Source organism: Lithobates pipiens, unplaced genomic scaffold, assembly GCF_037356315.1.
Source record: "Lithobates pipiens isolate NorthernLeopardFrog02 unplaced genomic scaffold, aLitPip1_a1.2 Scaffold_16, whole genome shotgun sequence".
Classification (NCBI taxonomy): Eukaryota; Metazoa; Chordata; class Amphibia; order Anura; family Ranidae; genus Lithobates; species Lithobates pipiens.
The window spans coordinates 634,339,809-634,364,297 of NW_027507748.1; the positions used below are offsets into that span (position 1 = coordinate 634,339,809).

The 24,489-nt window shown below is 46.2% G+C and overlaps 1 protein-coding gene across 1 annotated transcript in view; it reads left to right on the forward strand.

The window, feature by feature from the left end:
• The first annotated feature begins 68 nt into the window (after positions 1 to 68).
• LOC143983983 (mitochondrial ornithine transporter 1-like) overlaps positions 69 to 24,489 on the forward strand; it is a 194,244-nt gene continuing 169,823 nt past the window's right edge. Inside the window, exon 1 of the mRNA XM_077484201.1 lies at positions 69 to 256. The gene's annotated coding sequence lies outside the window, so the exon portion shown is untranslated. The remainder of the gene's footprint in view (positions 257 to 24,489) is intronic.

A 24,489-nucleotide genomic window follows, 5' to 3' on the forward strand; every position in this document is an offset into this window, starting at 1 on the left:
TATTTTGTCAAAAACTTCCGGTGTTCTGTCACAATTTGTCCGGCCATCGGATAGTGTCCGTCCCGTACTGCGCAGGCGCACTGGGGACAGAATCGACACCTAACCGGTCTACCCTCCTCTGCGCAGCATCATCTTCTCCCTGAACGAGAACCGTTGGCATTTCAGGCCAGGGCACCCGGGTCTGTGAGGAGGGGAACTGGCTGGAGAAGAGAGGCGACTTGGGAAAATGGATGAAGGGGAACCCCCCAGGCAGTAGGTACTACACAACGATCTCCTCATCCTCCTCATCCTCATCCTCATATGCATGGGTACCAACAGCCAATCAAATATAGTGCTCAATATGGATTCAGTCGATTATAATTATGCATAGCCATAGATATCGTCAAGTGATTTGTGCAAGTAGTACCCACTGTTGCACAAATCACTTTATTTATATTTATGGCCATTGAACATGCATAATTATAATTTATTGAATCCATATTGAGCATTATATTTGACTGGCTGCTTGCTTCTGCTTGGGCCTGGCACATGATGACTTGGGCTACTTTCACACTGGGTCGGTGCGCCGCCAGTTTTAAAACACACTCTATTTTTAGAGGTGCTTTACCGTCATTTTTGCGGCACTATTTGGCCGCTAGTGGGGCGCTTTTATCCCCCGCTAGTGGCCGAAAAAGGGTTAAAATCGCCTGCAAAGTGCCGCAGCAGCAGTGCTGCCCATAGATTTCAATGGGCAGGGGCGCTTTAGGAGAGGTGTATATACCGCCCCTACAGCACCTCAAAGACGTGGCTAGTAGCGTACCACGCCAGTGTCAATGCCCTCGGGGCTTTCACACTGGAGTGAGACGAGAGGCTCTTTGCAGGCGCTATAGAGCTAAAAATAGTGCCTGTAAAGCTCCCCAGTGTGAAAGTAGCCTTAAAGTCATCATTGTGTGCGATTGTGCCTGTGTGCCAAGTAGACAGGGCCGCTGGTGTCCCTACTCCCTCTCTCCCTCTGTACAGTGTCAGAGGCACTGGCACAGCATTACTGTGTCCATTATGAAGAGAGGGAAAGGAAACATCCCCTGCACCACTGTGTGTCCCTGATCATCACAGAGTGTGACCTGTCTGTGTACCACCATGCAGTCACGTCGTCACTGTCTCTGATGTTCCACTTTGCCTTTCTGTCCAGTGCTGTGCCCATACGCCACATGATCCGCCCCATGGAGGCCGCTATCTCTCCCTCCTGCTAAGTGCCCATACACCACATGTAGGGCTGCAACTAACGATTATTTCCATAATCGATTAGTTGGCCGATTATTGTTTCGATTAATCGGTTAATAACCCCTAAAAAAAAAAAAGTGGGTCAGATTGACATTCATTTTCAATCAAAATGACGGGAAAATTTGAAAATAATAGAAAACTGCTTGGTCAAAGGAATTTTCACAGTGTATGTGGTTTTCATTCAGAAATTATATTCATTTTAAAAACAGAATGTTAAAAACAAGTGAAAATTTCAAACAAAATTCTTTCATTCAGCGAATGAATGTACAAAAGATTTTTCGTCTGAATATTCTCATCTGACAATTGATCCATAAGGCTCGGTGCACACCTCTGCAGTTTGCTTTTGATCTGTGTCTGCAGTGCTTTTTGCTGTGCGTTCTTTATTTCTGTGCATGTGATTTTACTGCAGTTTGCATTTTTGCATTTTTTTTGGGCAGATTAAAAAACACAAATTGCTTCAAAAAACGCATTACATGCTTTTCTGCAGCTTTTCCATTGAAGTATATTGAACCAAAGAAGCACCGTTTTGCGTTTAAAAGTCCCTGACACTTTACAAAATACGCAGCGGATGAAAAAAAGCACAGATATGAACGTGTCCCATAGGAAACCATGTAAATGAACTGTAGTGCAGTTCTGCAAAAAGCACCAATAAACACATAGATGTGAACCACGTCTAAGGCATTTAGTAACATAATGTGGTTAAAAAGACTAATATTAGATAATCACTACTTTTTATTTTTTTACTGTAGAACTGTGAAAGTAATATTTACAGTAGCTATTTACTCTTTTTGTACTATAAAGGGCTAATTTTAGTTTTTTTTAACCCCATTATGTTACTGGCCAATTAATCGATTATGAAATTAGTAATGGATTAATTTCATAATCGATTAGTTGTCGATTAATCGATTAGTTGTTTCAGCCCTAACCACATGATTCCTCCGCCACCCCCAATCGTGGAGACTCAGACCGCTCTCCTACCTGACCTGTCCTGTCCTGAACCATGGCAGGCATCAGTTGAGGCTTGGTGACAGGTCAGGTGGAGCCTGCTTGGACTGCTTCAAGTTTTCACTGTCACTGAGAGTCTCAGACTGCATTATTGCATGTACATGTATGCAGATATAATGTATAATCTGCCAATCACTCTCATTTGTGTATACCAAGGGGCCCCCCCCCAGTAAGGCCGCATTTATGGGTGCTGATATTACTGCATTTATGGGTGCTGATATTACTGCATTTATGGGTGCTGGTAAGGCCGCATTTATGGGTGTTGATGTTACTGCATTTATGGGTGCTGGTAAGGCCGCATTTATGAGTGCTTATATTACTGCAGTTATGGGTGCTGATGTTACCGCATTTATGGGTGTTGATGTTACCGCACTTCTGGGTACTGATGTTACTTCATTTACGGGTGCTAATGTTACCGCATTTATGGGTGCTGATGTTACCGCATTCATGGGTGCTGGTATGGGCGCATTTATGGGTGCTGATGTTACTACAATTATGGGTGCTGATGTTACGGCTTTTATGGGTGCTATTACTGCATTTATGGGTGCTGCTAAGGCCGCATTTATGAGTGCTTATATTACTGCAGTTATGGGTGCTGATAGGGATGCACCGAATGGGTTTTTTGGTGCCAAAACCGATACCGAAAATTTATCTTCCTTGATCCCGAAAACCTAAACCGATACCGAAACAGCACCGATACCGAAATTGACTATTTAAAAAAAATATTTTTATACAGGAGATGGTCAGAGACTGGGGACATGCTACAGGAGATGGTCAGAGACTGGGGACATGCTACAGGAGATGGCCAGAGACTGCAGGCATGCTACAGGAGTTGGCCAGAGACTGCAGGCATGCTACAGGAGATGGTCAGAGACTGCAGGCATGCTACAGGAGATGGTCAGAGACTGGGGACATGCTACAGGAGATGGCCAGAGACTGCAGGCATGCTACAGGAGATGGCCAGAGACTGCAGGCATGCTACAGGAGATGGCCAGAGACTGCAGGCATGCTACAGGAGATGGCCAGAGACTGCAGGCATGCTACAGGAGATGGCCAGAGACTGCAGGCATGCTACAGGAGCTGATCAGAGACTGCAGGCATGCTACAGGAGCTGGTCAGAGACTGCAGGCATGGTACAGGAGCTGGTCAGAGACTGCAGGCATGGTACAGGAGCTGGTCAGAGACTGCAGGCATGGTACAGGAGCTGGTCAGAGACTGCAGGCATGGTACAGGAGCTGGTCAGAGACTGCAGGCATGGTACAGGAGCTGGTCAGAGACTGCGGACATGCTACAGGAGATCAATGCAGCCTCACTGTGCCCAGCAGCCTACCAGTGCCCGCCATGTAGCCTGCCTGTGCCTCACCAGTGCGTATAAACATACACATATAAAAACGCGTGCACACACACACATATATAAACATACACACTTAACACACATACATATAAACATGCACACATATCACACACACACACACACACACACACACACACACACACACACACACACACACACACACACACACATAGAGAGCACAGCACACACTGCTAGACATCTCTCCTTTGCTTTCACTTTCACAGTAAACATCGTGCCCAGCTCCTGCACAGCCAATTTACACATCGGCTGAGGAGACATATGCAGCCACCGCTGTGGAGAGGGGGACTTTAGAGCGAGACCCCATAGGCTGACTGCAGCATGGGTGAGGAGGAGAGCTAAAGACAGAATGACACCTCCGTGTTAGGCGGCACCGGGGGCGGGGCTTGGCCCCGCCCCATTTTCGGCACCAGTATCGGCGGAAATTCTCTTTCGGCTTTTTGCCGAAAGGGTCATTTTCGGCCGATATGTTTCAGCAGCCGAAATTTCGGTGCATCCCTACTGATAATGTTTCCGCATTTATGGGTGCTGATATTACTGCATTTATGGGTGCTGATATTATTGCATTTATGGGTGCTGGTAAGGCCGCATTTATGACTGCTTATATTACTGCAGTAGTGGGTGCTGATGTTACCGCATTTTATGGGTGCTGATGTTACCGCACTTATGGGTGCTGATGTTACCGCACTTATGGGTGCTTATGTTACCGCAATTATGGGTGCTGATATGGCCGCATTTATGGGTGCTGGCAAGGGTGCTGATATTACTGCATTTATGGGTGCTGATATTATTGCATTTATGGGTGCTGGTAAGGCCGCATTTATGACTGCTTATATTACTGCAGTCGTGGGTGCTGATGTTACCGCATTTTATGGGTGCTGATGTTACCGCATTTTATGGGTGCTGATGTTACCGCATTTTATGGGTGCTAATGTTACCACACTTATGGGTGCTGATGTTACCGCACTTATGGGTGCTGATGTTACCGCATTTTATGGGTGCTGATGTTACCGCATTTTATGGATGCTGGTAAGGCCGCATTTATGGGTGCTGGAAAGGCCACATTTATGGGTGCTGATGCTACCGCTTTTATGGGTGTTGATGTTACTGCATTTATGGGTGCTGCTAAGGCCGCATTTATGAGTGCTTATATCAGGGGTTGACAAATTTGCTTGGAATCTAGGAGCCAGCTTAAAAAGTTAGGAGCCAGGTCCGTGACGACGATCCGGACCTGTCCCTGGCCTGACATGGAGACAAGTGAGGGGAAGATAGCAGCGCCGTCGCCGCCCCCCCCCCCCCCCCCCGTCTCCAAGTCATTGCCCATAGCTCTTAGAGGGACATTTTATTTATTTTTTTCAAATGACAATTTTTTTTTCAATTGCATTTTAGTGTAAATATGAGATGTGAGGTCTCTCTGACCCCAGATCTCATATTTAAGAGGACCTGTCATGCTTTTTCTATTACAAGGGATTTTTACATTCCTTGTAATAAGAATAAAAGTGACACAACATTTTTTTTAAAAGAACAGTGGAAAAAAAAAAAAGTTAAAATAAAGCAGAAAAAATAATAATTTTTAAACGCGCCCTGTCCTGCCCGCATATAAAATCGGTGTTCGAACCACACATAGGAGGTAGCGCCGTGATCGGTAGAGCGAGAGCAATAATTCTACCCCAGACCTCCTCTGTAACTCAAAGCATGCAACCTGTAGAATTTTTTTAAACGTCGCCTATGCAGATTTTAAAGGGTAAAAGTTTGTCGCCATTCCATGAGCGGGTGCAATTTTGAAGCGTGACATGTTGGGTATCAATTTACTCGGCGTAACATTATCTTTCACAATATAAAAAATAATTGGGCTAACTTTACTGTTGTCTTATTTTTTTATTAACTAAATTATTTTTCCCAACAAAAGTGCACTTGTAAGTCCGCTGCACAAATACGGTGTGACAGACAGTATTGCAACAACCACCATTTTATTCTCTAGGGTGTTAGAATAAAAAATATATATAATGTTTAGGGGGTTCTAAATAAAGGGAAGAAGAGGCAGGTAATATAATACAGGCAGAGGAATCTTCATTAACATTGCTGGTTTGTCATACCAACGGCGACCACAAGAGGGCGCCAGATTCCATAAGGAATCATAGGACCGCAGAAGGCCTCAAAGCCGCGGCCTAAATTTTCGGCCGCCGGCGGAACGGCCCGACGCGATCACGCTGGGGGGGTCCACAGACACAGGATACCCCCAGCTGTGCTGCCCCAGGCGTGAGGTCGCTATTTCTAGTCGCCAATGCGACCTGGCGACCGGGTTTTGTCGAGCCCTGGCTTATATTACTGCAGTTATGGGTGCTGATGTTACCGCATTTATGGGTGCTGATATTACTGCATTTATGGGTTCTGATATTATTGCATTTATGGGTGCTGGTAAGGCCACATTTATGGGTGGTGGTAAGGCCACATTTATGGGTGGTGGTAAGGCCACATTTATGGGTGCTGAATTTACTGCATTTATGGGTGCTGATGTTACTGCATTTATGGGTGCTGGTAAGGCCGCATTTATGGGTGCTGATATTACCGCATTTATGGGTGCTGGTAAGGATGCCTTTATGGGTGCTGGTAAGGCCGCATTTATGTTTTGACAGGGGCGCAGTTTCAGTGCTTGCCATATTTTCACTAGATACGCCTCTGGCCCAGGGTTCTAGTGTCTTTAGAGTAAACCACAGAGGATAGTTTCCAGTACATGCCACCCCTTGTCTTCAGGTTTCGGGGGTCACTTAATCTGACGAAAAACACCGACCCCAGGTACAATGAATGTTTCCATGAATACAAATTAAATGCACCAAACAATCCCCTGGTCTCCGATTGGAAAAGGTCTGGTCGTGATCATATACCAGGCGGTTCAACCAGTAACCAATGACCCCTTCGTTAGAAGAGGCTGTAGCGTGGAGACCAGACCTGTGGTTATGTGCGATCACATGAAGGGTCATCCTCATGAGACAAGCAGAGTTAGTATATCTTTCAATTTTTCAATGTGACAGTGAGGGAGATTTCTGGGAGTGACCAACCAAAAAGTAGGTGTGGCCAAACATGATAGTGGGAGGGGCTTAAGGGTCATCATTATCCATAAACCAGGCTACCTTGTACCTATAAATTGTGCTTTGATTGCTGTGCCACAAGCTGGACTCCCAATCCCGGTGTTCTATCAAATTGTGCATCCCCGTCACATAATGCTTCGAACCATCTGCGCATGCGCAGGACGCAATGTCACTCCAGCTGATATGTTGATCTGCTGGCATGACGTAAACACTGCACATGCACAGATTGTTGGAGGCATTATCCTACGATCTGCAAAGGGAGAATAAAATCGTCAGATTCTGCCTGCCTCTCTGCTCGAGTGGGAGAGATTTGACCGATGACGTGACAGGCGGATTTGGGTATGTTTCAGGGCAGGCCACCGTCCTGCAAAACACCAAATGCCACCGTCCTGCAACACACCCAAATCCGCTTGTCACATCATCGATCAAGTCTCCCGGATGAGCAGAGAGGCAGACAGAATCTGATGGTTATGTTCTACCTTTGCAGATTATAAGATAATGCCTCTGATGATCTGTCAGAAACTTGCAACATAACGCTTAGGGCTCCATTCACACTAGTGGTTGTAGGGGTGATAAAACCATGGCTCAACCACAGGGTTTTACCACCTCACCAAGTGCTCCCCTTAAGCTGCAAAGGCAGCAGCCGGCGTCTAAATATCCTGCAGATGCAATGCTTTCCTTCATGGCTGAGGCAGGAGTTCTATCCTCTTATGCAGTGGCGATCAATATTGCCCTCTGACCACAACCCATTCAAGTGAATGGGGGCGCTCTGCAAAGCATTACTTTTTCAAATCATACCATGCCAAATGCAGGAAGGATCACTATGGCACATAGAAGGCAGGAAGGATCACTATGGTAGATGGAAGGCAGAAAGTAAGGATCACTATGGCACATGGAAGGCAGAAAGGAAGGATCACTGTCGCATGGAAGGCAGAAAGGAAGGATCACTACGGCATATGGAAGGGAGGATCACTATGTCACATGGAAGGAAGGATCGCTGTGGCACATGGAAGGCAGGAAGGAAGCATCACAATAGCACATAGAAGGAAGGACTAGAGGGAAAGAAGAGTGATAGAGGTGAGGGTTCACGCACTCGAGGCTGGCTGGTCTCCAGCATCTCAGGCAGTGACTTCATGTGCACTGCTTTAAATCTCCCGCCCACGTGACCCCCTTCACAGGCAAAGCATTGGCTGCACGCAGGGAGTTGTGGGCTGGCACAGGGGGACATGGGGAGGAGGTGGAGCTGACCTAGCCTACCTCCTCCTCTTTTCGGAAAGGATGTAGAGCGAGCGGGGGAGGTGGGGGGACTGTGCTGCTGGGTCTCTTGCCAGCTGCAGCACATCACAGCGCCCACCTGCCAGGGGGATTAGTGGAGTTAAGTGCCCAAACCTGTTCCAGCACTGGGTTCCGCTGCTGGATTCAGCCCAGATTTGTGGAACACTGGGATTTACTTGAAATCCTGGGACAGTCCCAGCACATCCGGGACAGCTGAGAGGAATAAGTATACCATGCCTACGGCCCCTTTCATAAGAATGTTTCAATTGGGTCCATTTTCTCAGGCGGACCCCATCAGTCTCTAAATTCTCCTCTATGGAGTGGTAGGTGTAAATGGACATGTGCATATCTGACCTGCTAAAAACAGACGGATGGAGATCTGTTCCCCTTCCATCCAGTGGATCAGATGTCAATCAGGTGTAAACGGATAGCTGGTCCGTTTACATCTGCCCGCCCATAGAGGATAGCGGGCTGTGTCTATGTCCTCTCTGCACAAGTAGAGCAGACATGGCCCTGTCATCTGCCTGCTAAGCGGGGATAAGCGGACATATTCCCTGCTGACCAAGCAGATCACAGACGGAGTCCGTCCCGTCTGGAAGGACCCTTAAGCCTCGTACATACGATCAGATTTTTCGACCGGAAATGTGTGATGACGGGCTGTTGGCGGAAAATCCGACCTTTTTTACGCTCCATTGGACAATTGTCGGATTTTCCGCAGACAAATGTCAGATGGCAGGTTTTAAAATTTTCCGCAGACAAATGTCTGGTGTCGGATGTTCCGAGCGTGTGTACACAAGTCCATCAGACAAAAGTACAAACCCGCATGCTCGGAAAGCGAGGACGAGCCAGAAGCAGTCGGTCTTGTAAACTAGTGTTCATAATGGAAAATTAACATTCGTGATGCAGCAAATTATGAAATCTGGAAGTGCAGCACACAATTCTCTTCTTCTTTAATGGGATAATAATGAAGCTGCTTTGCTGGTGATACTGATGGAGAATAATATTATGTTGTGTTTGTTTTTTTTTGGCCAAGTTACCACAACACCATTATCCTGTAGCTTTTAAGATCAAAGATACAACTATCTTGGTGTCCCTTGTCAATTTTACATTGTATTTTTTTTCAAATGTAACTGCCTACTCCCAAACTGTCATTTGAAGTAAAAGACATAGCCAAGTATTATTCTCAACTATTTTTTTATTGTGCATTAAAAAAAGAAAACAAAATTAGACATAATATCTGCCAAACTTAACCAAAAAGTGCATTCTATGCATCCAAAAAAAAAATATAGAATATTAAAAATAGAAAATATAACAAATCAAATAATTATTATTTAACCAAAAAATAAAATAAAAGCCTCATGCATGTGTCCTGCTTCTTTAATATAGGGGGTCACCAATGCCAAGAATTGGTGAAAGCAGGGGTCCATCATCCAGAGATAATTCCGAAAAACATCTGGATTATTCTCCTGGAGCTCCCGCAGCAAAGACAAATGACATAATTTGTCACAATTAATAAAGCAACCAATTTTTGTTCCAATAACTCCTCCTCCTCCTCCTGATCCTGGACTGAACTTGGGTCAAAGCAATAACTCCAATGCCAATAATAAATAACTCATTATCTCCTCATTCTACAACATGTCTGGTTGACAAACGGCTATTCAGAAACTAACTGAAAAGCTCTAAATGAAAAGGGCAAAATGAAAAAAAGTGTGAATCAACACTCACGAAATTCTACTAACATGAAATTAGCAGAAGGAGCCCAAAGGGTGGCGCTACGTTCCTGTTTGTTGGTCGACAGTTCCTTGCCGTTTGAATGCAAGACAAAATCTAGGCACGCTCCTTCAGACAAAAGTCAGAGGTTTTGTCTGTGGAAAATCCAATCGTGTGTACGAGGCTTTAGACTACACCTCATATTTTAGGACTCTATCGCACAAAGGGCCTATAAACAAGGACAAGGAAAAAAACAAGCTTAACTTACCGACCAGCCCGCAGACAAACAAGTAAACCTGTCTAAGCCCTTGTACACGCGGTCGGACATTCCGACAACCAAATCCGTTGGATTTTATCCGACGGATTTTGTCCAAAACTGTCGCATACACACAGTCGGACAAAGTTGTCAGAAAATCCGATCGTACTTAACGTGATGACATTATTTCGTTAGGACGGGACTACGTTCAGGCTAGTAGCCAATAGCTTTGGTCTAGGAATTTGATCTGAGCATGTGTGGCACTTTGTCCGATTGGAATTCTCTACACATGATCCGACAAAGTCCGATCGGATCATGTTGTCTGAAAATTTTATAGCCCGGCTGGAAAACTTGGTTCGTCGGATACTCCGACGGAAACAGTCCGATGGAGCCCACGCACTGTCGGATTATCCGACAACACGGTCCTATCGGACATTGTCCATCGGAATGTCCAACAGTGTGTACAAGGGCTAAAAGTATATGTTAAAAGCAGGGGTTTAGTCTGCATGCATTTGCAAATGCATGCGTAAGCCACAGAGCCCCGTCAAGGCACCCTGGTATCTGTGGTACCTAACACTAAAAAAAATAAAAAATGGATTTTTACACAAAGTTGTCACTTAAATTATATATTACTCACACATGCCATGGGTATATGTGGATTTACACCATAATAAAAATTCTGCTGCTTCTCCTGAGTAAGGATGAGCTCAGCCGTGTTCCATGTGTCCGCGCCAACTCCATGTGCCCGCGGCCACTATTCAGTCTTTCCGCACCTCTGTACCCACATGCTTGTGTAACACCTTATCAAGCTCCAACCTATTAATTCCTCCTTACACTGCAGTTATATCTGTAGGTGTGTAAGAGTTAATCAGGACCTCTTTTGGTTTGGGCTACAGCCCACCCCTTGAATGAATTAGAAGCATAAATTATTATCCTGCAACCCTTAATTGATGGGTTCTGGTGCAAACCTCTATGCAAGAGCTACATATACTAAGAGCCCGTTCACACTGGTGCAACTCATGATCTGACTTCTAGTCGTCTCAAGTCGCGCTACATGTAAAAATCAATGTAAGTGAATGAGAGCCGTCTTAATGCACACTACTGAAGTCGCTCCGACTTCTGAAGAGGTTCCTGTACTACTTCTATCCGACTTGTAGGCAACTTGTACCCATTGATTTCAATGGAAGTCGCCTCCAAGTCGGATCTCTGTCTGTATTGTGGCGACAATGTCGCCTCTCACAGAATAACCAGCTCTCGAGAGGGAACTCGACGCCAAATTTATTAAAAAAATCCGGCGTGGGTTCCCCTTCTGGGAGTATACCCGACCAGTACAGTGGAAGACAGAGCCGTGTCAACATCGGAAGAACGGGGAAGAGAGAAGAGGGAAGAAGGACGGAGGACGGAGGAGACCGGGCTCCTCCGCTAGTAAAAGAGCTCCAAGAAGACAGTGGAGGAGCCCAGGAGAAGATGCCAGACACCTGTAGAAGTCGGAAGAAGACCCCCGATGCCCCCGGAGCAAATTAATAAATTACTTTTAAAACTTGTGTTGTGTTTTTTTTTTTACACTTTTTCCCCAGGTGAATGGGTAGGGGTACGCATTCACATAGGGTGGGGGGCCGGGATCAGGGGGCCCCCTTATTAAAGCAACCAAAGGCCAGGGTTGTCGGGAAGAGGCCCTTGTCCTCATAAACACAGGGGCAAGGTGCTTTGGGGTGGGGGGGCGCGCTCGCTCGTCCCCACCCCCTTCCTGACTGGCCAGGCTTCGTCCTCGGATAAGGGTCTGGCATGGACCTTGGGGGGGACCCCCACGTTTTTTCAGCGTAGGGGGGTCCCCTTAAAATCCATACCAGACCTAAGGGCCTGGTATGCTCCCGGAGGGGGAACCCACGCCGTTTGTTTTAAAGCGGAGGTCCACCCTAAAGTGGACCTTCCGCTCATCGGAACCCCCCCCCCCCCTCCGGCGCCACAATTGGCACCTTTCAGGGGGGAGGGGGGTGCACATACCTATACAGTACAGGTATCTGCACCCACTTCCGGGATAGCTCTCTGCGGAAAGGGGCGTAGATTACGCCCCTTTCCGCAAGTGCCCGCCCCTTTCCGCAAGTGCCCCGCTGCCTGCTGGGAAACACACAGATCCCAGAGGCAGCGGGGACCGTCCTTATTGCGCAGCGCGATTAGCGCATGCGCAGTAGGGAACCGGGAAATGAAGCCGAAAGGCTCCATTTCCTGATTCCCATACCCAAGATGGCGGCGGCAGCACCCGAGAGACGATCTAGAGATCGGCTTCGGGTGCTGACATCGCGGGCGCGCTGGACAGGTAAGTGTCACTATTTTAAAAGTCAGCAGCTGCAGTATTTGTAGCTGCTGGCTTTAAAAAAAAAAAAAAAAACGAGGAGTCCCGGCGGACTCCCGCTTTAAAAAAAAATTGCTGTGGAGTTCCCCCTTGAGAGCTCATTCTCTGATTGGCCACGGCCAAAGTCGCCTTGCCTGGGGCGACTTAAAGTCTTGTTATAAGTCGCCCCAAGTCGTGTTGACAAGTCGTGTCCATGTTGCCTCCAAAAGTTGCGTTGGAAGTCGTGTTGCCCCTGTGTGAACAGGCTCTAACCTGTATCTAATGATTGCTGTTTAAGCCCTACAGATGTCTGTCTGCAGGCTAAGATTGTAACCACCTCTTCTGGAGGCTGGCTTAATTGATCTCTAGGTCTTAGCTCGTTAAGACCTTAGATGCTTGGGAGGCTGAGACTCTTTCAACTGTGTGGCTAACTACACCTGCTCATACATTGACAGTGGTAGACCAACAACTATTACTACTGTGGGGTATGCACACACCTTAGACTTACATTATTTGGAACTACCCTGCTTCCCCTCTGGTGGTTGAAGGTTTAGTATATAGAGTCCAGGCTATGCCTGTGGTAGATTTTGCCCTTTGCTGGGCAGTTGACTATACCATGACTCTGGCTTCATGCTTTGTCTGGTTGTACATCACACACACAATGTGGAAGTTATTTGTGTCTTTTCTGGTTGTCTCAACCCATCAGAAATAGAGAACAGTAAGTGATACTGTACTGCGTTGCTAATCAGAAAATGCATAGCATTAAGGTTAGCGACATTTTTGTTGATCATAACACTGTACCCTGTTGCTAACCAGATACGCACAGGATTGCAGTAGTTAGTGCCATCTCTGGTTATGGCTATACACTGTTGCTAATCACAAATGCACGGCATTTAAAGCTTGTTAGCGACATTTCTGTCGATCATAAGACAACCTATTGCTATTCAGAACTGCACAGCATTAAAAGTTGCTAGTGACTTTTCTGTTATAGGACTGTATGCTGTTGCTAATCAAAAATGCAGCGCATTTAAAGTTGTTAGCGACTTTCTGTCGGTCTTAGGACTGTACCCAGTTGCTAGTCAGTAACGCACAGTATTGAAGTTTGTGTCTTTTCTGTTATGACCGCACCGTGTTACTAATCAGAAAGGCGCGATGTTGAGAAGGTACCTTTTCTGATCTCAAATTAGACAGCGGTACCTTGCTGAGCATCAGCAATACACAGTAGTTCATGTCCTTCTGTCCTTATATTGCTTTTCTTGTCACACTTCAGAAATACACAACACTAGAAGTTTCTGTGTCTTTTCTGTTTTTTTTACGTTTGGCTGCACATCACAATACGCAATACGCAACAGTGAAGACTGTTTGCATCTTTCCTATTTTTATATTTATTATATAGCCATACCTTGTTGCACTTTTGAAATTCACGACTCTGAAATTCATGTTGTGTAATTTCTGTGACGGTCCATCTAGCTGCACTTCAGAAATACACAACATTGTCTATGGTCTTTATATTTGTGATATTAATTATACATGTATCACTTTTATTTCTGACCCTATTTTCCCATGAACATGGTAGGGACCAGGAATTTTGGCTGCAGAAAATTCAGTCATAGTTACATAGTTAGTAAGGTTGAATAAAGACACCAGTCCATCCAGTTCAACCTGTCTACAATTGTCCCTATCCCTGTACATTGCACACTCACATCAGTCCCTACCCTCAAGGAGCCCACAATCCAAGGTCCCCATTCATATACTAGGGCCAATTTGGGACAGAAGCCAATTAACCTACCTGCATGTCTTTGGAGTACCCGGAGGAAACCCATGCAGGCACAGGGAGAACATGCAAACTCCAGGCAGGTAGTGTCGTGGTTGGGATTCAAACCAGCAACCCTTTTTACTGCTAGGTGAGAGTGCTAACCACTACACCACTGTGCGGCCCACAGTGCCTGAGGCATTCCCTGTGCTTGTAACACAGTAGGGTTGTTTGACACTGAAAGAAGGTTATAAAATCGCCTTTTTTAGTAAGAACTTTGGTTCATAGGAATATTTCCTGAAGATGTAATATCAGAAATGATCTGATTCATATACCTAATGCAATAGGTTTACAGTTCTATATGTATTCTTCATAGCAGAAATGATCGTAGCAAACCAACGTGCGTATTCTGCTCCTGCTATAGACTTAACCTCCTGTAGTAGGGTCCTGCTTAACCAATTAAGCCCCGGACCATTTGGCTAGTCAAAGACCAAAGGACTTTTTACAATTTGGCACTGCGCTGCTTTAACTGGTAATTGCGCGGTCATGCAGTGTTGTACCCAAACAAAATTTGCGCCCCTTTTTTTCCCACAAATAGAGCTTACTTTTAACCACCTGACCACTGGGCACTTAAACCCCCTTAATAACAAGACCGATTTTTCAGCTTTCGGTGCTCTCACATTTTGAATGACAGTTACTCAGTCATGCAACACTGCGGGTGTTTACCATGATCCGTGATGCAGGACCCGGCGGTCACGGAAGTTCTCGGGTATGCGCCAGAGTGGGATTCTGGGAGGATGTCACTGTACGCCCTCCCAGGGTTAAGCAACCGCACTGTAGCCGTCATTCAGCTATGGACCGGTTGCTAAGTGGTTAAAGATATTTGATTGCATATGCGATTTTTTTTTTTTTTTTTTTTTTTTTGCGCTATAAAACGAAAAAGACCAAAAATTTAAAAAAATATATATTTTCTAGTTTTTGTTATGAGAAATCCAATAAATGAAATTTTAGTTATATATTTAGGTCAAAATGTATTCAGCCACATGTCTTTGGTAAAAAAAAAAGTAAATAAGCGTATATTTATTGGTTTGCGCAAAAGTTATAGCGTCTGAAATTACACAGCATTTAGTTTATGACTGCCTATCTAATTTCTTGAGGTGCTAAAATGTCAGGTCAGTACAAAAAAACCCCAAATGAAACCATTTTGGAAAGTAGACACCCTAAGGAAATTACTAAGAGGCATGTTGAGCCCATTGAATATATATATTTTTTTTTGTCCCAAGTGATTCAATAATAATAAAAAAAAAAGTTTTCTCTGTAGTTCACCGACTGACACAGCTGCTCTCTTAGACCATTGGTTTGTTACGCCACTTTCAGGAGAGGACTAGGCATAACATGTTAACAGGTAATAATAAAAGCTAGAACTTTCTAGTTCTACCCAAGGGGCAGTCCCTTAGGTAACAACCCCACAGCCTGCCTTGCAGCTTCAGTTTTTTTTCTGCCTAGTGAAGGAGAGGGACCTAGGAACCTTGCGGGCCCATAGGTCCATGTTTTTTTTTTTCTGCAGAGCTTTGCTTTTTGCGCAAGATTAACCACTTAACAACCGGCCCATAGCCGAATGACGGCTACAGGGCGGTTGCTTAACTCACGCGCGTGCGCACTCGAGAGCATCCGTGACCGCCGGGTCCTGTGCTCATCGCGGCCGTTTACCACCTGATCGCTCCGTCAAATGACGGAGCGAACACTTGTAAATAAACCGGCGTCATGTTATGAGCTGGATCTGTAGTGCCCACAGCGCTGCTCACCGACAGTTAACCCTGCAATTCCCTGACAATACTCTGCAATACCCAGCAATGCCCTGCCAATACTCTGCAATGCCCTGCCACTACTCTGCAATGCCCTGCCACTACTCTGCAATGCCCTGCCAATACTCTGCAATACCCTGCCAATACTCTGCAATACCCTGCCAATACACTGCAATGCCCTGCCAATACTCTGCAATACCCAGCAATGCCCTGCCAATACTCTGCAATACCCAGCAATGCCCTGCCAATACTCTGCAATACCCAGCAATGCCCTGCCAATACTCTCCAATAGCCTGCAATACCCTGCCAATACTCTGCCATAAACTGCCATACCCAGCCATACTCGGTGATACTCTGCAATACCCAGCCATGCTCAGCCATACTCAGTGATACCCTGCAATACTCTGATACCCAGCTATGCTCGGCCATGCTCAGCCATACCCGGCCATACTCCGCCATGCTCAGCTGTACTCGGCCTCTGTATGTGGCCAGGCTGCGGAAGTCTCACACATGTGGCATCGCTGTACTCAGGAGCATTAGGAGAATCTATTTTGGGGTGTTATTTTTGGTATGTACATGCTATGTGTTAGAAATATTGCATAAATAGACAACTTTGTGTTAAAAAAAAAATGCATTTGACATCCTTGACTTTGTGCGGGGATATCTGAATGATGCCTGTAGCTAGAAGCATCATTCAGATATCAGCTTTTTCAGCCGGCGATTCCCTACACCATAAGAACGATCGTAGCGGCTGTTCTGCTGCTTGATCGTTCTTATGGGAGGCGAGAGGGGACGTCCTTCCATCCCACTGCTATCCGGTGCTTCTACCGACTCGCCAATACGATCGAAGCCAGAATGTGTTTTTATTTTTATTTTTTATTTTTATTCAGGCTTCCCAGTCTAGAGGTGAGATGTGGGGTCTTATTGACCCTATATCTCACTGTAAAGAGGACCTGTCATGCCATATTCCTATTACAAGGGATGTTTACATTCCTTGTAATAGGAATAAAAGTGATCAAAAAAAATATTTTTGGGGAAAAAAGTGTCAAACTAAAATAAAGTAAAATGAACAATACATTTTTTTTTTTTAAAGTGCCCCTTGTCCCCATGTGCTCGCATGCAGAAGCGAACGCATACGCAAACCTGTTTGTAGTCCCCTAACTGGCTGGGGTGGAGTAATGGGAGTTCAGTCGACCCAGGGCCTCTGGTTGGTGGAGGAATCCAAGTTGCTGATCAATCTGCTCAAGGTGAGAGCAATCAGGCTATGCCTCTCCACATGGTTGATAAGACTTGATAAGACTCAAGGGCGTCCGATCAGGATCCAGTCAGACAAAGCCACGGCGGTGGCATACGTCAAGCACCAAGGAGGAACAAGAAGCTTGGCCGCCCGACACGGGAGGTCGCTCACATCCTTCAGTACTGGCCTTGTCGGCCATTTACATCCCGGGAATGGAGAACTAGCAGGCGGACTATCTAAGTCACCAGATGCTGGACCCAGGAGAATGGGCGTTGCATCCGGAGGTGTTCAGGCTACTGTGCCTGCGATGGGGCACACCAGACGTGGATCATCTGGCCTGCCATCTCAATCGGAAGGTGCCAAGATTCGTGCCCAGGACAAGAGATCCTTGGGCAGATGTGCTGGTGGCTCTGTGGGATCAGTACCAGCTGATCTATGCCTCTCCTCCGCTGAAACTGTTACCACATCTGCTACGCAGAGTGGAGGCCGAGGGGATTCCAGTAATACTGATTGCCCCAGATTGGCCTTAGCCTCCCTGGTACGCAGACCTAGTGCGCCCTTTGGCGACTGCCGTTACGAGAGGACCTTCTGTCGCAAGGTCCGATTTTCCATCCTGCTTTACCATCGCTGGTTTTAACAGCATGGCTATTGAGAGCCAGGTGTTGAGGAACCGGGGTCTTTCGGACTCAGTGATCCCAAGTATGCTGAAAGCACGGAAATCATCTTCCCAGAAGATATATCATCGTATCTGGAAGGCCTACATCTCCATGTGTGAGGAGAAGGAAAAGGAGCGTGGACGCCATTCTATGTCCAGGATTCTGCTGTTTCTACAGCAAGGAGTAGACCAGAAATTGGCTTTAAGCACCATTAAGGGACAAATATCAGCTTTGGCTGTTTTTTTTTTTTCAGCGATTCAAGAGGTCCAACGTGTAGTTCCTCCGGTGCGTCCACTGTTACCCCCGTGGGATCTGAACCTGGTGTTAACAGCGCTTCAGTGGCTAAAAAAAAAGAAAAACGAGGGTGCACAGACCTAGTGCATTACCACTGATAGAGCTTTATTTAAATAAAACACATAGCAAAATGAATACTCACAATACTTTACAATACTTTTATTCGAATAAAGCTCTATCAGTGGTAATGCACTATGTCGGTGCGCCCCCCCTTTTTCTTTTTGCTTCTTTTAGTTTCTGAATACCCATTATTCTGAGGAGGGCTGCAAGACGATAGACACTACCATGTGAAGCTGGCTAGACCCACACATTGAGGACCTTGACACCAGAGTGCAGAAGTTTCTGCTTTTCTTTCTTGTTTTTCTAGTGGCTATCACATCGGCCAGGAGGGTTTCGGAACTGGCAGCCCTGTCTTGCAAGTCGCCCTGTCTGGTTATCTACAAGGATAAGGTGGTGTTGTGTCTGCAACCCCTCTTTTCTGCCGAAGGTGGTTTCGGTGTTCCACATTAATGAAGACATTGTGTTACCATCTCTGTGTCCTAAGCTGACACATCCTAAGGAGGTGGTCCTTTATGCCCTGGACGTGGTTCAGGCTCTGAGGGTGTATTTGTCTGCTACGGCTCCTTTTCGGAAGTCAGACTCCATGTTTGTTTCGGTGGCTGGTCCGAAAGAAGGCATGGCGGTCTCGTCGGCCACCATTTCCAGGTGGATCAGACAGATTGTAGTACAGGCCCATGCCTTGAAGGGGCGGGTGCCCCCCTTTCCAGCCACGGGCCCACTCCACAAGGGCAATTGGAACATCTTGGGCCTTCCGACATCAAGCGTCTGTCGCTCAAGTGTGTAAAGCGGCGACTTGGTTGTCTGTTCACATTTTTCTTCACAAGTTCTACAAGGTAGATGTCAGTGCATCGTCTGATGCCTGTTTTGGCAGCAAAGTTTTGCAGGCGGCTGTGTAATTGCAATTGCACTTACATTTTTTCCTGTTTTCTTGGTAAAAGCGCAGTACCTTTAAGTAATGCACTGTTGCATTAGTTACCGCAGTTCTGGTGCTGTTTGAAGGTAGTGCCTCTCAGTTGCGGAGCACCCTGTTTTTTTGTGGGTAAAAAAGTTTTGGTTATTCCAGCACACTGCTGTTTTTTTTTTTGTGTAAAGTTTTTATACTAGTTCCCACATGCCATTGTGGGTGAAGTTTTATGCTGTTTTCCCATCCCTCGTTTTGGCACTGCTTGGGGACGTCCCAATGGTCTAAGAGAGGAGCTGTGTCAGTTGGTGAATGTAAGAGAAAATAGGATTTTTTGTACTCGCCGTGAAATCCTTTTCTCTGTAGTTCACCGACTGACACAGCACTCGCCTCTCCTATTTGTCTTCATGTTATACTGCTTGTTGACGTACTGAAGCTGCAAGGCAGGCTGTGGGGTTGTTACCTAAGGGACCGCCCCTTGGGCGGAACTAGAAAGTTCTAATTTTTATCATTACATGTTAACATGTTATGCCTAGTCCGCTCCTGAAGGTGGCGTAACAACCCAATGGTCTAAGAGGGGAGCTGTGTCAGTCGGTGAACTACAGAGAAAAGGATTTTACGGTGAGTTAAAAAAATATTATTATTTTTTTTTTTTGCACAAAGTTGTCACTAAATGATATATTGCTCACACTTGCCATGCGCATATGTGGAATTACACATAAAAATCAATTCTGCTGCTTCTCCTGAGTCTGTACTCAGGAGAAGCAGCAGAATTTATTTTTGGGTGTAATTCTCCGGAGTCACTACCTGTCACAGTTTTGAAGGCCATAAAATGCTAAGATGGCACAAACCCCCCCCCAAATGACCCCATTTTGGAAAGTAGACACCCCAAGCCAGGGCTCAACAAACCCATGGTGACCAGAAATCGCACCCTGGCGCCTAGGCTGCCACCAGCCCACTCTCTATAACTCCCGATGCCCCAGACATGCAGTGCATTAACACTGACCGCCGTCCTCCTCCCTTCTCCACACTCAGCGTGGCGCTTGATGCTTGCCAGAGCCGCTGAGTGTGTGAAACTGACACATAACTGAGAGATTTGAGCTTGATGTCGAGGGTGGGCGGGACCCAGCCGGGGTGGGCGGGACCCAGCAGCTATCAAACACCAGCCAATGGGATCTTGTCGGGCGGCTACGTATATGTGGCCACGCCCCTCTTCTTAAGCAGCCCAATCATTGGCTGGTGTTTGATTGCTGCTGGGACCCGCCCACCCCTGACATTAAGCTCAATTCTGACAGCTCCTCTCTTTTACTTCTCAGTTTCACACAGTTACTGAGTGCTCAGTGTAAAACCTGCCAGTGACAACCTGTGCCACCGCCAACCAGTGCCACCTTGCCAGTGCCAACCAGTGCCACCTGCCATCACTAACCAGTGCCACCGCCAATCAGTGCCACGCGCCACCGCCAATCAGTGCCACCTGCCAGTTCCAAACCAGTGCCACCTACAAGTGCCATCTGCCAGTGACAGCAAGTGCCACCGCCAATCAGTGCCACCTTCCAGTGCCACCTGCCACAGCCAATCAGTGGCACATGCCATCGCCAATCAGTGCCATCGTCAATCAGTGCCCCAGTCAATAGTGCCACCTGCCAGTTCCAAACCAGTGCCACATGCCAGTGTCATCTATTGTTGTCACCTGCCACCGCAAATCAGTGCCACGTTCCCCCGCCAGTGCCACCTGCCACCGCCAATCAGTGGCACCTGCCAGTGCCAATAGTGCCACCTGTCAGTTCCCAACCAGTGCCACTGCCAATCAGTGCCATCTATCGGTGCCACCTGCCAGTGCAATCTATCAGTGCCACCGACAATCAGTACCACCTGCCAGTGCCAATAGTGCCACCTGCCCTTTCCAAACCAGTGCCACTGCCAATCAGTTCCATCTATCAGTGCCACCTGCCACTGCCAATCAGTGCCACGTGCCAGCGCCACCTGCCAGTGCTAACCAATGCCATGTGCCATTGCCATCTGTCAGTTCCAAGTGCCAACCAGTGCCACTGCCAATAGTGCCACCTGCCAGTGCCAACCAATGCCAACTGACAGTGCCATCTGTCAGTTCCACGTGCCAACCAGTGCCATCTGCCAGTTCCAAACCAGTGCCACCTGCCTAAGCCAATCAGTGCCACCTTCCAGAGCCAACCAGTTCCATCTGTTGCCAGCCTTACTCTTTCTGATCAGCCCATAACCCTGCTGTAACAACGTTACATTGGCGTTAACTATGTGCTCCGCTGTGAGTTAGGGGGCGAAACATACTGGCCTTACCCGGGAGCTGACAATCCATACCACTCTAAAAAAAAAAACTGGCTCCTAACTTTAACTGGCTCCCAGATTCAAAGCAAATTTGTCAAGCCCTGCCCCAAGCTATTTTCTGAGAGGCATGGTGAGGATTTTGCAGCTCTCATTTGTTTTTGAAAATGAAGAAAGAAAAGAAAAATGTATATATTATTTATTTTTTTATTTTTTAAGTTTTCAGAATTTTGTGACAAAAAGAGAGCTCTGCAAAATACTCGCCATACCACGCAGCAAATATCTTGGGGTGTCTACTTTGCGAAATGGGGTAATTTGGGCATTCCATGGCCTGTAATGGGCAGTGAGGAGTGAAATCAAAAATGTACAATCTTCGAAATCCTGAAGGTGATACTTGGTTTTTGTGGTCCCGCACGTGACTAGGCTCCCAAAAAGTCTCACAAATAGGGTGCAATTTCACATATGCCCATGGCATGTTTGCGCAATATATCATTTAGTGACAACTTTGTGCAAAAAATAAATTGTCTTTTTTCCCATAACTTGTGTCACAACTTGTTTCAAAATATAAAATATTCCATGGACTCGACATGCCTCTCAGCAAATAGCTTGGGGTGTCTATTTTCCAAAATGGGGTCATTTGGGGGGGTTTTGAACTGTCGTGGCATTTTATGCACATTTAGAAGCTTATGTCACACATCACCCACTCTTTTAACCACTTGAAGAGGCAAAGCCCTTTTTGACACTTTGTTTATATGAAAACTATTTTTTTTGCAAGAAAATTACTTTGAACCCCCAAACATTATATATATATTTTTTAAGAGCAAAAGCCCTACAGAATAAAATGGTGGGTATTTAATTTTTTCTTTTTTTCACGCAGTATTTGCGCAGCGGTTTTTCAATTGCATTTTTTTGGGGAAAAACACACCTTTTTTAATTTTAATGCACTAAAACAGACTATATTGCCCACATTTCTGATGAAAAGATGATCTTAGGCTGAGTACATGGAAACCAAACACTCCCATGGTTTAAAATTACACAGAAATGTGCAGCGGCGACAAACTACATACATTTTTAAAACGCCTTTTACAGGAACCACTTTAGATTTATGGAGGAGGTCTACTGCTAACATTACTGCCCTTGATCTGACCTTCGCAGTGATACCTCACATGTATGGTGCAATTGCTGTTTACATATGACGCCAGACCGACACTTGCTTTTGCCTTTGCGTGGGAGCAGGGGGGGGCATGGGTGCTTTTATATTTTTAAACTTCCTATATATATATATATATATATATATATATATATATATATATATATATTTATATATATATTTATTTATTTATTTTTTATTGTTATCTCCGCTATCTTATCCCCTATGATTTGTGTGATAAAATGCTTTCCCAATTTCCCAATGGCACTGTTTGTATCCGGTGAAATCTGAGTCATGAAATGCTCATAGCTTCCGGTTTTCTTGTCTCAAAAGGAGAAGGGGATATGTGCTGGGGGTGCTTTGGGAGGGAGAGGACATCGACCCCCCAACTAGCATAAGTCTTCTCCCCTCCCAAAGCACCCCTGGCACATATCCCCTTACCCCACCTCCCCCAAATCAAAAGATGCTGCATCCCTCTCTGTCCCCCCTCCCTCAGCATCTCCCACGGTGTCCCTCTGTTGCCTTCTCCCACGATGTCCCTCTGTTGCCTTCTCCCACGATGTCCCTCTGTTGCCTCCTCCCACAGCATCCCTCTGTTGCCTCCTCCCATGGCATCCCTCTGTTGCCTCCTCCCATGGCATCCTTCTGTTGCCTCCTCCCACGGCGTCCCTCTTTTGCCTCTTCCCACGGCGTCCCTCTTCCCACGGCGTCCCTCTGTTACCTCCTCCCACGGCATGCCTCTGTTGCCTCTTCCCTCTGTTGGCGCCTCCCACGGCATCCCTCTGCTGCCTCATCCCTAACACTCCATGGTTTAAAATTGCGCAGAAATGTGCAGCGGCGACAAACTACATACATTTTTAAAAATCTTTAAATGCCTTTACAGGTACCACTTTAGATTTACGGAGGAGGTCTACTGCTACAATTACTGCCCTTGATCTGAGCTTCGCAGTGATACCTCACATGCATGGTGAAATTGCTGTTTACATATGACGCCAGACCGACGATTGCGTTCGCCTTTGTGCGAGAGGGGGGGGATTTTATTTTTTTTAACTGTTCCTTTAATTTATATATTTTAATTTATTTTTTAATCATTTTTATTGTCATCTCTGGGAATGTAAATATCCCCTATGATTGCAATAGATGGTGACAGGTACACTTTTTTTTTTTTTTTTTAAATTGGGGTCTATTAGACCCTAGATCTCTCTTGTTGGGACAGGAGAGCCAGAGAAAGCCATGGAAGACGGTGGGAGGGGGGGGGACATGTCCCCCCCCCCCCCCCCACTGCTTGTAAAAGCAGTCTAGAGGCTAATTAGCCTCTAGGATTGCTTTTACATGAAAGCCGAAAGCTGGCTGAAAAGAATGATACCAAGATGATACCTAAACCCGCAGGCATCCTTCTGGTATACCGTATAACCACTCAAAGTCCAGCAACATACCAGTACGTTGCTGGTCATTTTTGGGCATATATTGTAATTTTTTTTTTTTCTTTTCATGCAGCCTGTAGGCTGAACGAAACAAAGAGATTGATCAGTGGGTATGCCAACCATTAGAATACCTCCCTTCATCCACCCACTTCTAATGATGGGCATACATGCACCATTTATATATGCCGAAGCATAGGGGCATCCACCCCAAAAAGTAGGAGGGAATTGCTCCTCCACCCCTGCTGCCCCCATGCTTCGGCATATGTGCTCTTTTTTTTTTAACTGTGGTGGTGAAATCACCTCCGGCAGCGCTGGTGTCACCGCTTTATGTATCATGGGAGCAGACGCTGTTGCTGTCAAGATAAAGCCGCGCTGCAGCTGAATGGCGCTTACCACTCCGGCAGCTGAATATTGTGTGTGATTTCGGCTATAAACCTTTCCGATGATTCAGAGGAAGGTAAAAACTGCCTTAACCATATTGTCTCCAAAGGAGAAGGGGATATGTGCTGGGGGTGCTTTGGGAGGGAGAGGACATCGACCCCCCCCCCCCCCCCAACTAGCATAAGTCTTCTCCCCTCCCAAAGCACCCCTGGCACATATCCCCTTACCCCA